The sequence below is a fragment of the Arvicanthis niloticus genome, chromosome 10 (genome assembly GCF_011762505.2).
Source record: "Arvicanthis niloticus isolate mArvNil1 chromosome 10, mArvNil1.pat.X, whole genome shotgun sequence".
In the NCBI taxonomy this organism is placed as follows: Eukaryota; Metazoa; Chordata; class Mammalia; order Rodentia; family Muridae; genus Arvicanthis; species Arvicanthis niloticus.
In genome coordinates, this window is record NC_047667.1 from 20,181,708 (window position 1) to 20,198,258 (window position 16,551).

Below are 16,551 nucleotides of genomic sequence, written 5' to 3' on the forward strand. Positions count from 1 at the left end.
GAGACAGGAGTGCCAGAAGCCAAGGATATTCTTTGCAGAATGTCTAAGAACAGGCTGTCATAGTGGCTAGAGGAAGGTGCTTTTCCTACCTGAAGGAAGGGACCAGCCAAACCAGGTGGTTGTCAGTGGCCTATATGTAACCCAAAAACACATCCCCTGAATGCCCATCATCCCACTGTTAAAGCATTCCTAGTGAAAGGAAACTAACATTCACTGTGTGCTTTACACACAGGATATCAGGAAGTATTTTACTCCACCTAGTGATAAGCCAAGGGTGTCCCTTCTGTCCACTCTTTTGAGGGGCAAGCGAGTATCTACAGCCATGCTGCTTGGATTCACATCTTCACCCTGACACTTGCTACACGTGTGGACTTAGGCCATGCACATCATTTCCTGAGCTCAGTTTCTCCATCTGTAAGATGGACTAATTATAGATACTCACACCGCCACTAGAAATATGGTGAGGGCCTGGTATAGCTGTCCCCTGAGAGGCTCTGCCAGAGCCTGACCAATACAGATGCGGATGCTCACGGCCAACCAGTGGACTGAGCACAGGAACCCCAATGGAGGAGCTGAAGAGGTTTGCAACCTCATAGTAAGAACAACAGTATCAACCAACCAGACCCCTCCCACCCCTGCCGAGCTCCCAGGGACTAAGTCACCAACCAAAAAGTACACATGAAAGGACCCATGGCTCCAGCTGCATATGTAGCAGAGGATGGCCTTATCTGGCATCAGTGGGAGTGGCATAGGGGAGGCATTTAGACCTATGCCTGAGGAGTTTCAAGGGTTAACTACCATTTTGTTTTTATTATTTATTCTAAGTGATAATAAAAAGTAAAAAGCCTACACAAGACACAGATATTCCCAAGATGAGACAATTTCTGAGGGTTAGCAATTGTTTTTATTATATATGTATATGACATATATATATATATATATATGACATATATGACATATAAGGCTCAGTCCTGGAAACAACTCTTAAAAGAGAGGCAAGGTGAAGGCATTAAACCCCACAGGGATAGCCAAGGTATCACTTTATTTCCACTCCTTTTCCCTGGAATAGCCCAATTTGAGACCATTCATCACTGCTAAGATGGAAAAAGCCATTCTCAGTGTGAGATGATGGCAGGAGGATTGGATTCAGACCTGCCCTGTTATTAGCATTCTCTTCCTAAGTAAGTGAGTAGGCAGTTGGTAGATGGGTTGTATATTATTTCTAAGGTCATGCTTTACACAGTTTCCCAGACTTTCTCAAAGAAAAGACTCCTTAGACTCAGCCTACAGAAGTCACAGATATTCCCAAGATGAGGCAATTTCTGAGCGTCTGCCTATGACTGGTACCATTCACATCAGAAAGGGCAGTAAATCCATGCAGCTGGGGAAGACCCTAACCTCCAGTCTGCTGTATTAGCACACACACTCACACGCACACACACACACATACACACACGTACACACACATACACACACGTACACACACATACACACACACATATATACACACGCACACACACACACACACACACACGTGTGCGCGCACACACACACATACACACACAAGTACATACACACACACACACACACACACACACACACGCACACGCACACGCACACACACACACATGCACGTACATACATTCCCCCCAGCCCCCAACCCTAGCGTCAAAGAATTGTCCCAGCCTTGTAGTGAAGAATTTAAAAAAAAAAAAAAAAAAAAAGTCACAGGTCAGGTTAGCTCTGTCTATCCTACCTTGCTTACCCGGGAAGGAGTAGAGGCAAACACTTTGGTACTCTGATTAGAATCACATTACTAGTGTGTGTAGTGGGTACTGCGCCTCTTCCCTGCCATGATCAGCTAATGACATGGTAAATACGAGCAGCCCTGGGAAAGCCCCCTGTCCAGAAATGGCTTGCATACATAAGCACCACACAAGAGGGGGGCGGGGAAAGCACAGGAAAAGTTCATCTCAAAGATGGCTCCAGTCGTCCTCCTCTTGCTTGCCCTCTGCCCTGCCTGCACTGGCCCCAAGGTAAGAAGTTCTGAAGAAGACAAAGCCAAGACAAAGACAGGAAGCCTTCCCTGCATCTTTGTCTCCTCCTGCCCAACTACCTGACCTATCAGAAGAGGACACTGGAGCGAGCCATGTGACGTCAGAGGCCGGAGATGAATTTGTAAACACCTGTTATAGCCCTAACCCGTGTCGGAGTATGACTCCATTGAGAAGACCGAAAATAGCAAGTGCTGTAAGCCAATGGCAACAGATAGGATGGAAAATACAGTTCCGTGGGCAAGCGGGGGAGGCTGCCTCCAGGGAAACAACGCTGGTTATCTCCCATGTTTGCTGAGTCTGCAAGGAGGGGTTTTTATTGTTTCCGTTTGTTTGTTTGTTTAGTTGGTTAGTTAGTTGGTTGGGGTTTTTTCCCCTTTCTACCTGGGAGGTGGTAAGTTCATTTGCTTTATTGCAAAGCAGGGACCATGTGGTTTGTCCCCAGACAGGTGGCAATCAGAGGAAGGTGGAATGTCCCGGAGTTGGGATTTTCTTTGGGGATAATGAGAGGATAGGGCATTCTGTAATCTTTTAGAAATTATTGGGCCCACAATGTCAAAAGCAGTGAGATCATTATCAAGACATTAAAGTTTTTTATTTAGTCTTCTCACCCCCTCAACCCCCCTGCTGAGGACCAAACCCAAGGCCTTGTGCTTAGCTAGCTAGGCAAACCACTGAACTAAATCCCCAACATTAAAATTTGAATCACTACTTCAAGGAATTCTGGCAGCTTGAGTTTGGCAAGAATGGCTCTGGCAGGCCTTGCCCTGCTCCCTGATTCCTACAGCTAGCCACCCAGGTCTGTTCCCTTATTTGGCCACTTCCTCCTCCTGAGGCTGACTACCAAGGTCCAGCTATCAAAGTATTGAAATCCAGCTATCCAAAGCCCCTTCGATTCCCCTAATTAATATGCCCAATCAAAATTAAACGCCTCATCCTAACACAGGTTTTTTCCACTTTGACCTTTATAAAAATGCCATTTTCCTATGTGCCACATCTGTCTCCTCTCTATCCAGAGGCAGTCCTTTGTCCCCTCTGAGACAAATATCTCTGCCCCCTCTCTCTTGTTCCCTTCCCCTTCTCCCTCATCCTCCATCACCTGTCTGTGTCTCTTATTCCCTGACTTTTTTTCCCTCTGAGGGAAATAAATCTCCTTTGTACTGAAAACTTGGTCTTGTGGGTCTCAAGCCAATAGTTTTCCTTTCACACCATGGAGCGAGTCCTTTAAATGGTCTGTTCTTCAGCTTCCTTGTCTGAAAAAAAAAGAGGGACATGATATTAAAATAAACTAAAAAAGAAATTCTATATTTCTCCCCAACTCTGATAGCTTTAAGCATTTGATATGATTACTGGGTATTAACTTGTACATCCCGGCCTGGGCATGTCAGCCAGCCTGTTTTCTCCTCTCTGTAAAAGAGCAGTGGTAACTCTGCCTTGCTTCCCTTTTGGAGCAACAGTGAGCACTGGATGGCTTAACGGGCACCAAAGGTTTCTGTGAAGCTTGGGGCTCCAGGAACACAGGGATATTTGAATCCTTTCTACCTCCCAGGGAAAGTGTGGTCAGAAGGAGATCTGGATGGCCTGGAAGATGTGTCACTCTGTTGATCTAGCAAGTGAAGCAGGAGATGGTTTTCCTGGATGGAAGGAACCCGACCTTTCTCAACACCAGCACGAGATGGAGCCTGTACAGAAAGGGTTCAGAGCAAAGACAAGGAATGTGTTGGGAACAACAGTCAAGTCGTAAAGGTTTGTCCAAACTCCTTAGTTTCCACGTTACAGAACTACTTGAGTTTTTCATATAATGGTTGAATTGGGGAATAATCTGTGTGGGTGATAGCTTTTGGATTTCAGATGGCCTATTTCCAACTTCCAAAGCTTACTGGAATCTGATGGTGGCTTCCTGGAGAAGGATTTCAGGGATCATGAGCCCATGGCAATGTTTCCCAAAACTCCGACAATTGGTGGGGAGGATGGGTGTCCTGAGGGAGCAGGTGAGGCTGAAAGAAAATACAGAGGAGCTGTTTGGTAACTGCCAAGAGTGGAGCTTGGGTGCTCAGAGGTAGCTACTCAGATAAAGTGCCTGCTCTACTACCAACCTGAATGGTATCACAGTTTTAAAGCATCTGGGAATCGAATCTGCATCCATATTTCTGCCTCAATCATGAATTGAGAGTCCCTGAGCTTCAATTCATACTTCTATAGGTAGTGTTAACAAATGGTTAAGTGTCAGGGACTCAGAGACTGCAGGGGGGGAGAACCCATTCAGTGGAGGCTCCAGAGCCCTGCTCAGAATGTCTCACCCATGTAGTGTCAGGCAGCTGGCTGCACTTAGTCACAGCAGTGTTCCAAGCAGCTACAGAGCATGTGCATGTACGAAAATACACACACACACACACACACACACACACACACACACACCCCTATGCTGAACACATGTGATCATGTGATTACAATTGCCTAAGCTGGCATCTCCATGGTTGAGAAGGTGACTAAGTCATACAGCCAGCATGTTTTTCCAGCTGTGTCACAAAGAAGTGAGGCCCACGGGGGACCAAAAAGCCTAGACAAAGGGAGGTTTTAGAGGGTAAGTTAGTGAAAAGAACAGATGTCCATAGACATGATTGTTGTTGCTGGAGAAAAACACATACACACACATACACACAATGTACTAGGCTGTATCACTTGGTACAGGTAAAGGCCGTGGGGCTTGATGTTTTGTGGCGTATCTCCACAGAAGAAACTCCTGGATCCTAGTCTGGGTCTCTGGTTCTACATAAAGCTGCTGGGTCCCCACCCCATCACTGAGTGACTGATGAGACAAGAGAGGGCCTCCTTCATGTCATTAGCCTTAACATATTTTAAACACTTTGCAGGCCTCCAGTCCTCTTCAGGGGTGGAGAAAGCAGCAAGGCGTCTCCTTACTTCACAGAGATATAAACTGAGGCTCATTGCAGTTGGAAGACATGGCCACAGCCACACCCAAAGAAGACTAAAAGCCAGCTGGTTAGTTATTGTTCCATAGCTGTGGGGACACACCATGACCAAGGCACCTTATAAAAGAAAGCATTTCATTGGGAGCCTGTTGACAGTGTCAGGACTGGTCTGTGGCCATCATAACAGAAAGCATGGAAATGCGACACCGGAGCAATGGCTGAGAGCTTATATCCTGATCTACAGACAAGAGGCAGAGGGAATGAGAGACTGAGCCTGGTGTGAGCCTTAGAAAGCCAACCCTAGTGACACCTCTTGCAACAAGGCCACAGCTACTCCAGCAAGGCCACACCTCCTAGTTCTTCCCAAACAGTTCCAGTAACTGGGGACCAAGCATTCAAATATATGAGCCTATAGGCCATTCTCATTCAAACCACCACACCAGCTCTCATTTGTTTTCTAGGACAAAGTTGTTACTATTTGAGTATTGTAAGTATATATCCTAACTAAAATGTGCCAACAGCCACACCAAGCTAGACTGTGTCTCCTTTATATATTGGCACACAGGAAACATGGATTCTAGTCTAAAAGACAAAGTGAACACACACACACACTATAGGGTACAGAAAAAAACACTTCTCAACTCTAGACAATGTGCAAGGGGCTGTCACCTTTGTTGTGCATGCTAGAGGATTTTTTTTCCCCTGTTGCTAATCACAATAGTTTGTTTGTTTGTTTGTTTTTTTAGAGCACCTCAGTGTGGCACTTAGCATTTATAAATTATGCCCCCTCAAGGGTTGCTATTGCCACCGTTGTGTCTGTCCATGAACAAACCCAGCTAGGCTTCTATTTGGAAGCACTTGTTACATACTTATTTTACTGTTGCCTGAGATTTTGAGTAATGAAAAGTTTAGAATTTAGATGACTTGGGGTGAGAAGATGGCTCAGCAGCTGAGTAGGCACGCTGTTCCGACAGAGGACTGGGGTTTGGTTCCCAGCATCCAGTGTTAGGCAGCTTCCATCTGTAACTCCAACTCCAAGGATGACTACGGCTGGCCTCTGTGGAAGCCTGCACTCACATGCCTGTACAGAGACATGTAAGTAAATTTAAAATAACTCTTGGAGAAAGGAATTTATATGACTTTCCAATGTAGCTGACCTTTCCCAAGTTGCAAATGATTGTGACATTTCAAAAAAACAAAACAAAAAGATTCTACAAACAAAAGTTCTTATGCCAGTGAGATGTACAGAAATACCCTTCCCTACAGACTGCAAGGGCATTAGCAGACCAAAAAAGCTGAAGCTGTAAATGTTCTTTGTGCATTCATGCATCCATGTGTGCTTGTGTCTGTCTGTCTGTCTGTCTGTCTGTCTGTCTGTCTGTCTTTCAGAAATGAGGATGAGGAGTCAAGCCTGCTGTTTTCCTGTTTTAGCACAGCTGCTGCCCTCCTCAGAGGCAAACTTTTCATCACTCCAACAAATACCTGAGGAATACAAGTTCAAGGACAGAATTCTTGTTTTCACTCCTACTTTCAAAGATGTCTATCCGTAGTCAGCATCAGGTGACTCTAGTGCTTTGTGCCTGAGAAGTGTCAGCATATCATGGCAGGACAAGCACAATAGAGCAAAACTGTTCCCCTCATGGTGAACAGGAAGCAGAACCAAGGGTTTTTTAAATGGAATTCCAGTGGGAACAAGTTATTGAAGAAAACCTCATGGAAGCTTAGGTAGACAGGAGATGGAGAGGCAGAAGGAGGTGGGAAGGAAGGGCCATTACTGACCAATAAGCCCATGCTTGGAGACCCACAAGGAGGAGCAACTCCTGATAGCAGCAGGGACCTTCTGGTGTTGGCCAGAGCCCTGAGCAGAGAGCCTGTAAGAAAGAAGACTATACAGCATTTGGTGTGGGATGGCAAGCTAAATGGCTGAACTGAAGGCAGTGAGCAGGAAAGCACTCGAGAATGGAAATTTGGTGATGAAATGAGTAGACTGAAAAGCTGGGCCTGGCTTGTGATACCCAGAAATCTAAAGTGATTTAAGACTCTATTCTGTTCTTTCGTGGCCCGGGAGCTGGAAGGGACAGTGTATACAGTTTGCTGGTTAACCTCAGAATGTTAACAGTAATAAGACCAGCCGCAATGAACTTGTGTGTGGCCTTTGGCTCGGCTGAGGTGGAAAGTGCAGGGGACCATTGTGGGGTCAGTGTGAAGTTCCCAGCATCCCTCACACCCTTTCTCTGACTCAGATCACAGTTGCTCTAGCCCTGTACCCTGAAACTCCGTTTTCCCACCACTGCAATGATGAGAGCAAATTCTGGCTCTGTCTGGTCTGAGAGGTACCAACCTCTTGCCCTGCCCCTCCCCAACCCCTTACCAAACTTACTCTAAAATTTTCTGACTTGAACTGAAATGAAACAGAAATTTCAGCCATTGTCATCAAGAAGTCCCATTATTTGTCTTCCTACTATTGGGCTTCTACCAAAGACCCTACTTGGTTAGTCTCCATCAGCATCTGCCTCCACAGGCAGGACTCAGCTAATAGAATATTATCTCTTCCTCAACCTTTGGGTGTTCAGAGCCAAACCTTTGGGTGTTTCAGGAGGCAGGAAATGGGAAGCACAATTGAGGTGGCGCCACCCGACACAGCTGTTCTGATGATTGATCTGATCCGTAGTTCCAGTAGGTAAAGCATAGGCCATAGGCCATCGGGGCCAGCCGTGGAGTACCAAAGGAAAGGTTTAGTATTTCCTATCCTTGCAGGTATAATAAGCTTTTCTTGAAAGAAGGATATTGGGGTTCTTGATTCCAGCAACAGAGATGCAAGAAGGTCAGCTTGCACATGACACCTTTCTAAAGTTACCATCTTTGCTTTTCCACGTCCCCAACCCCAAGACCTCCATTAACATACATTTAACACATGGGGACCCTTCTGACCAGGCATAGGCTACAGGGAGAGTCATTTGGGGCCCTTCCACAAATGTTTGATAGTTACTCGTTTAGGACCTAGAACAACCTCTTCCTGAAAGCTCTTTATAAAAGTTGATTGTGCTTAGTCTTGCAGCACACATGGATTACAGCCCAGCCCCAGTTAGAGTCTTAGGATCTAGGTTCTATGACATTTGCATAGGAGACATTCTTTCCCTGCTTACCTTAGGTGGCATTTAAATAGACAATATTGTCACTCCCTATCATTCTTTCTTCCTGATAACTCACTTGGGAAGGTTCCCACACCTTCACCTCTCTGAGGGGTTCTCATTTCTTCATTGAACCCCCACCCCCCATCTTCCACTCTGCATAACCAGGGGCGGGGGGGGGGGGAGCTGTCCCAGAGAGTCTGCTCACCATCTCAGCTTCCCATCCGGCCCTGTGCACGCTGAAGTCACTGCCGTTTCTAAGCTCTGAATCCACTGTTGGTTCTTTTCCACGCTTCTTTCCCAGCTGTGTGTGTAACCCTGGCTCTCTAGAAGCGACCAATCACTTTAGAAATAATGCCTCACATCAAGAAGAAGGAGGGACCAGAAAGGTTACCATTCAAGTCTATAGAAAAGATACATTTTTACATTGGGGGTGGTGAGCATCTTCCCTTGTACCATCTACATGTTTCTGTTTTGTGGACTTCTCACCCACCTGCTCCTCGGTGCTTCCTCCATGGACCCAGGAAAAGGCAGACATGGGGCCTGCGTGATGGAAGATTCATCCAGGCGGTCAAACAGCACTGGACCCCCAGTGATGTTTTGCTTCCTTTTCTGGGTCAGATACAACAGAAGATTTTAGAGACCTTAATTCTCCTAAGCCTACAGCTTCTGGCAACCTCACCAACACAGAGCCAGCACTGAGATTAGTCTCACCAGTGCTCTGTCAGAAAAACCCAGTGTGATCCCCAAATCACCTTTGCTAAGAACCATCTGTCATTGGAATCCTCTGTCAGAAGCCAATCACACCAAAAGGCTTTGATCTACACCAGACCTGCCTCCCAACAGGTATTAAACTGCCATGGGGTATGATCTACCATGGCACAGGCCATTTCTGACTTTGTTAGGTCGGTAGCTCATTTTTTTCTGTTTGGAGGCTTTTAGTTAAAACAGGGCCTCCTTCTGCCGTCCGGATTGGCCTTATCTAGTAACCCTCCTTCCTCAAATTCCTCAGTGCAAAGCTCACAGGAAGGCTCCCCCAAGCCTACCATGTATAGATTATTTCTTAAGAAAGTATCGGCTCTTCCGAATAGAAGTGGTGCTCTCGAGGGTTTTCCAGTAATTTCTCCCTGACACAGTCAATCCGAGAAACCTACCACCTCCCTCCCACACCCAGGTCGCCACCCTGGCCATGCTCTTGAGGAAAAGTCAGCATCATGTCCTGCCACTGAGCAAAGGCCTCTCTCGTTTCCACTGCTCTCAGCAGGCTTGACTCACAGTGAAACTGCAACCTCAAAGCCCCAGGGGCCAGGACTGCGAGGAGGAAACACAGGTGAACACGCAAAAAACTGCCCCCAGGAAAAAGGTTTGTTTCTCTTACAGAATGGCACTTCCAGAGCTGGGCAGGAGCACAGACTAGTAGAGACTGAAGGGGCCTGCCTGGTCTTGTACTGACTTGGGGTTTTGGCAGGGAAAATACACACTGGAACTAATACATTTGAGTGCCAACTAATTTCTGCCAAGGAGAGTAGACTGGGGGTTGGGGTGGGGGACATGCAGTGACCAAAAATTTCTAGATCTGAAAAGTAGCTTAGGGAAAAAAAATGGTTCTGACAACTCTCCAACTCCCAGAGGAAGAAAGAAGGTTCTGGAATAACTTGTCTTAAAGCTCCTGATCCAGGAACTAGGGCTGGAAGTAGGGTTCCCAGTATATGAGCCAAACTCCTTCCATCACAAGATTGTCTTCTCTGTCCCTCTGTAATGCCCTCAGATGACTGGGATCAAAACTTGTTCTGCTATTCCAAAGACCTTAGGTCTATGCACAGGTACATTGAGCTGCAGTCTCTGAGCACTGTAAAGAGGAAGCAGCAACACCATCCCTCAGGTGTGCCAACTTGATGGGGCAGGCGCTCACTGAACCATTTATATATTGGATCGTAGTTTCACTTGGTCTTTGCCCAATATGGCAGTCTCTATCCTCTTATCCAACTGTGTATAAATACTGCAACACAGACAAGCTTGGTAACCTGCCCAGTACCACACAGATGCTAAGAGGCAGGGCAAGTCTGACTCCAGGACTTGCCTGCATAACTGGCATACCATGCTACAAAGACGAACCTCAAGAAAGGCATATCTGTGGCTTCCAGCTACAGAACACTAGGATCTGGGATGGGTGGTGGGAAGCAGAAGGGAGAAAGAGGGTCCACCCTTAGCTGTCTGACATAAATGGGGTGGGACATAGGACCATAGCCTTCTTCCAGAGACCCATAATTGTTGGTGTGAAAACAGTTTATAACCAGTGTCCCACTTGAGGCTCCTGTCCTCAAGGTGCCTACTTAGAACAGATGAGGGACCCAGAATAGATGGCACAGCTTTTATGTGAAAGACTAATGTTCTCCCGGAAGCACCACCATAATCATAAGAAGCAGCAGGACTTTGCTAGGCCTCCTTGGACTCCTTGACACATTGGTAGTATATTATTTTGAACTACAGTTGAAAGTTATCCTTTAGAATTGAAAGACAGAGACAGAAGAACGGATGGGAGTAAGTTGGCCCACAGTGGAGCTACTGAACTAATTCTATGCCCCTAGGAGAGGGGTTTGCAGTAATAAGAGACACTAAACATTGTTTTCTGACTTGAAATCACAAACACTGTGTCTGAAGCACCTCGGCTCACAGGCCCTACTAAGCTGGAGCCAGGCCACACTGGCTCTTTGGAAACTCAGCACAGAGAATTCAGTTCAGGGCCAGGTGCCCCCTGGGTACATGCCCTGCCCCTTCCTCCCCTGCCACACTTGGACATCCCACCTCTCTCAGGCTCCCTCAAAGATTATCCATTCTCAAAGGGTATTCAAATAACCCAAGAAGTCTCCCCTTCCCCATTATTTAGGTGCACTTGGGTTTTCTTCAAAGGCTGGTTCAGCCAAAACAATAAATCACAGAGGTCTCAATGTCAGACTATGTATAAGGATTTTTTTGTAGGTATGTGTCTATAACACACAAACATGCCACAGCACATAATTAGAGGTCAGAGGGCAATAAGGACAACGTTTAGGAGCCAGTTCTCCTTCAGTTTGTGTAGGTTCTGGGGATCAAACTCAGATCATTGAGCTTGGTGGCAAGCCCTTTACCCACTGGACTGTATCACAGGCCCCCAATCTAACTTCTTCTATCAGACCAGATCCTTGTAGAGATTTAGAAAGGGGCAAAACGATGCCAGCCTTTTCAGTTGGAAAATAAGTCTCTTATTTTAAAGGATTTTATGCATGTTAGTATCATTGTTGGCTATGCCTTTATAGTGTCATACACAGACACTTTAAATATGTGTTTTTATTTCTAATGTAGTGATATCAATTGATATAACTCATATAAATAAAAGCTCTATGAAAGGTAGGTAACAGTTTTTAAGAGTGCAAAGGGATTCTGATTGCAAAGGGCTTAAAGATGGCTGACTTAGAGGCCACACACTTCCCAACATGGCCACACAGAGCCCCTTCCCTTTTCCAGGGTGTGAGGCAAAGGCTGGCATATGTGAGCAGCACAGCCACAGTAGAAGTAACCTGAGCACCTGGATCTCTTATTGTAGGGATGTGCACAAAGAGCACACACTGAGCATCTTTCTAGAGTCAAGGTCAAAAACCAAGTAGACTGTGTCTGATGATTTAAGAGTTTCTAGGAGATGCTGCACTGAGGCGCTGTAGTGAGAGAGCCCTCACCGTGAATTTAACACTCCTGCAGTCAAGGCCTGGACATTTCCCTAAGACAAAATTAACTCAGCAGCCCTCACCTCAAAGCCAGTTCCTAAACACAAGGCTGAGTGTGGCAAGTGCAGAATAGTCATACCATTTGGTGGAAGAAAACGTAATTTCAGACTTTTAGTTTCTCCTCATTACCACAAAACCCAGGCACTGCATAAATCCCAGAATAACGCCCCCACCATGTTGGTGGGCCTCAAGAACTTGGTGCCTTAATGCCTAATTAATAATTTGCTATTAATACACAAAATAGGATTGGGCTTAGACCCCACCTTTGAAGTTAACCTATGTAGCGCCTGGGGGAGTCATTTTCTTCTCTGTACCTTTAAGTATAGATTAGATGATGCCTAAGCCTCCTTCTCTCCTTACCACTTACATATAAGGCATTATTTACATTCCGGAAATCAGGGAAAATGTAGTTAACACCTAACCTGCAAGAGACTGATTAGTAAACTTTTTTTTTTTACACTCAAAGGTAATTATGGTACTAAGCACGTCAATTGTAGTGATAGCTGTTTCTCCAAGTGAATCCATCCTCTACTTTATCTGAGACAGGATAACAAGACACAGAGCCACTTGGAGCTACAAAGCATTAGAAAGTGATGTCAGATGTAGAGGGATACACCCATAATTCTTAGCAGCTCGGGGGGTTGAGAGCAACCTGAGAACATTCTCAAGAAGTCGTCAACCACCAAATGTTTTAAACAATTCTTATATTAATTCTTTGAGAATTTCATGTAATGTATGCAATCATATTCATCTCTCTAACTCCTCCCAGACCCACCCCATCTTTGTGTCCATCCAACTTCACGTTTTTTCTCTTTGTATAAACTGGTTGAGTCCAATTTGTGCTACCAAATATTCTTAGGTAGGGGTATGCCCTACAGACTGGATGATGTATCAAGGATTGTCTCTTTAAAGAAAACTATCACTCACTCAGCAACTATCGATTGCCAAGAGCTTCTCAGCTAGGGGTGTGGATTCACGCCCACCATCACCCCCATCTTCATGTTGGAGTTTTGTCTGGCTTGAGTTTACACAGGTCTTGGGTATGCTACTACAACTGCTGTAGGTTTGTATATGTGACTGTTCTGTTGTCGACCACTATAAGCTTTCCATATGTCCAGAGTGATACAATGGGCAAATAATGATGGTTCAACATGAGCCCTGACCTCTGACCTCTGACCTCTGGAGCTTATGGTAATGAGGTAATGAGATAGAGAGCAAGTAATCTTCTCATCATGTAAACTACCACTGACTTGCATCACATACAGCAAAGGTACAAAACACTTGAGGACATACACCCATCCTGGACTGGGAAAGAAAAGAAAATCATATAAAAGAGTGGTATCTAAGCTGAAAGAATGAAAGAGAGAGAGCATGAATGAAGAGCTAAATATGCAAAGACCTATGGTAGAGAAGGCATGGATCATTTGAAAGAAAATAAACAAACACCAAAGAGACTGGATTATAGAGGGAAGCAGAAAACTGAAACAGAGAAAAAATGGAGAGGTAAAATGGAATGGTAAAAAAAAAAAAAAAAAAAATTCTATGCAGTGTTAAGGTGAGTCCTGTGGCTGGATGGATCAGTGGTTAAGAACAAATAACGCTTTAGCAAAAGACCCAAGTTTGGAACTATGCACCCACATCAGATGGTTCACAGCCACTTATAACTCCAGTCCTAAGGGATCCAGCACCCTCCTCTGAACTCCATGGGCATTTTTGTTCACGTGTGCATATTCTCACACACATATATACATAATTAAAAAGAAAATAAACCTATTAAAAAACATATGCGCTCTGGGAGACAGAGGCTGTGCCAGTGTACCTTACATTGTGAGCTTTAGGCCAGTCTTTGACCAAAGGAAGAAAAGTTGGGAGTCACCTGAGGGCTTTGATGAGGAGACTAATAGTCTTGCTGGTGTCTGTAAATGTTCACTCTAAACTAGAGGTCAAGAGATGTGAACAGATGAGAAGAATGTTTAACAAAGAAAATTCCAGAGGATCTAGTGATCAACTGAACGTAGCTGGACAGAGGAGGGAGGAGCCAACCAGTGGTTCTTTGTTGGGTGGAGGCTCTGTTTACTCTGCCAGACAAAGACGATATCACAGAAAGAGCACTTTAGTTAAGAAAACCACATCAGCCCTTCTCAACCTGGAGGTCAAACTACCCCTTCACAGGGGTCATCTAAGACCATTGGAAAACACAGATGTTTACATTACAGTTCATAAAAGTAGCAAAATCACAGTTATAACTTGGCAATGAAAATAATTTTGGGGGGGTCACCACAACATGAGGAACTGTATTAAAGGGCTGCTGTATTAGGAAGGTGAGAACCACTACACATAAACTGAGGGGCCCATGCAAAAGGAAAAAGCAGGATCTACTGTTGAACAGTCACTAAAAATTCCAAGACAGTGAGAACCCGGTCTTTCAAGTTATGAATCCCTATGTGGCTGCTAAAGTCACAGTCCAAGAAGCCATCTTTGCTGAGACCTGTCTGTAAGCTTTGAAGTGTCAATGGTAAAGAGAAGACATACATAGACTAAGTTCCATCAAGGGACAAGTTCTGCAACTGAGAGATGCCATAGGCGCCCAGGCTCGGATACCTACAGTTATCCAGGGTAGTCACGGAGATAGTAAAACTGGCTGTTATCTTTGAGTAGCCAGAAATATCACCTATTGCCTCTGACAAGACAAACTTTTCATGTGAGAAGTTAGAGTAAGGTGTTGGTCCCTGAGTAAAAGCCAAGTTGCTTTATGTGGCACCACAGTTACACAAAGGGGAATTCCACGGCGCCTGTCCAGCGATCAGCCCTTCCGTTGTGCTTTGCAACATCTGCTTGGCCGATTGGCAGGACAACCAATCCAGTTTGCATAATCCTGGCTTGATTTGCCCTGAGGCTAGACTTTACTTGGGCTCCTTCTAAATCTCTGACCCCAGTCACACCATGTATATGTGGTGGGTGCAAGTGGGGTTGGATGCAGCCAAGCCACCAAGGAAATTTCTCCCCAGATCACTAAAGCAGGTTATTCAGGAAACGTTAAAAAATTTGAAATCTTTAAAGTAGTTTCACTTAAAATTAAAGTGAAACTAATTTTCCATGCTAGATAAGAAGAAATGAAACTCACATTATCAGCCTTTTAAAGAGATCTTTAAGTTTTATTTTATTATTGATTCGACTATGTGTATGTGTGTGTGAGCGAGTGTGTGTATGTTACATGTGCAGGTGAGTACTGCTAGTCATGTGCAGAAGGGTACCTACAGAGACCGGAAAAGCCCATCAGATCCCCTGGGGCTGGAGTTGTATGGAGTTGTGGTTGGGAGCTGGGAACCAAACGCTAGTCCTTAGAAGGAGCAGAACACACTCTTCAGTTCCCCAAAATAACTACTAATAGCAAATAGATAATGAGTTTTAAAAGACTGTTTATCAGGTGTGAATAATCCCACCTTCTCTATCCATATCACACACTTGTTCTCTGTGATGACTTCTATTGCCAGGCAATCCAGCTGAAACTTGAGTCCAGCAACCTGGGTTCCTTTGCCCTTCCCTGGCAGCTCCAGTGTGCCACTCGAGGTTCCCAGACCGTTCTCTAGAATTGCAGAAAGTCATGAAGCAACTGTATCAAGAAAGATGCCGTTTTGTTGGGCCAGAGTAGATTCCTCATAAGATCTTATACACTGTGTATAAGACTCTAAAATCTACCCATGTACTCACAGATCTACTCATGTGTGTACACAGATACACACATACACACAGAGAGACAAGACATATGTAGACACACACACACTTTTCTGCCCAGAGTCTTCTGCAGCTAAAATGGTGAAATTTACCAAGTAGTGTTTCCCAAAGCATTAAGATGTCCTATACCAATGTGCCACTGAACTTGGACATCTTGAAATGAAGGACAGAGAGGAAGAGAGCGATAATAAAGGGCCTGGTGACCTCTGAGTGCAATACCAGTCATGGACTGCTGGCCTCTGTGCTTATTTGATAAAAAGAAAAAGTAAAATCTCAAGCCGGGTGTGAAGTTCACCTGTGGTCGGTCCTAGTACTCCGGAGGCTAAGACAGGAAGAGGGTGAGTTCAAGGTTATCCTCAGCTACAGGGGGAAACTTCTTCAGAATGAACTAACAACAAATACTATCTTTTAAAGCCATGCTTAATAAAACTTCCTTTCATCGGCAGCTGACTAGAAATAGGAAATATTTTGAAACATGAGCAGTAGAGGAGACATCGCCCTCTGGATCCTCCCCTCACAACAGCCATCTGATCTCCCAGGAAAGAATGTATTTAAATAAGACTTCTGGATGACTCAGGCCATTTGTCCCCAAGGAAATGCACAGACTGATGTGTAACAGTCATGTCTTCTTGAATCCACAGCTCCAAACAGCACCCAGGATGACAGTGTACCCATCTATCCCCAGACACACGCTCTCACTTCCCCGTCCTGGGCACTTCCCTTGTCCTGAAACCCGACTCAAATATCCTGCCATGCAATTTTTGACATTTATGCCTCAGATGTAGCGGTAGCTTTGGGGCTTTTCCCAGTGTGTGCCGAAGACTTCTCACAGACTTGAACTCTCCGCATGGTCCTTACTTGACTAAATATGGACTTGTATCAAGGACCTCACATAAGGTTCTCAAGGGCCATTTAGAGTCTGAAATTTTGAGGAGAG

The 16,551-nt window shown here is 45.1% G+C and overlaps 1 long non-coding RNA gene across 1 annotated transcript; it reads right to left on the bottom strand.

Annotated features, from left to right (window-relative positions):
• Positions 1-2,618: 2,618 nt before the first annotated feature.
• LOC143443651 (uncharacterized) lies at positions 2,619-8,836 on the bottom strand. Its single transcript, XR_013112802.1, has 3 exons — positions 8,612-8,836; positions 8,327-8,521; positions 2,619-4,051 (listed from the first exon to the last, which is right to left on the bottom strand). It is a non-coding gene; the product is annotated as an uncharacterized LOC143443651 (long non-coding RNA).
• Positions 8,837-16,551: the final 7,715 nt, after the last annotated feature.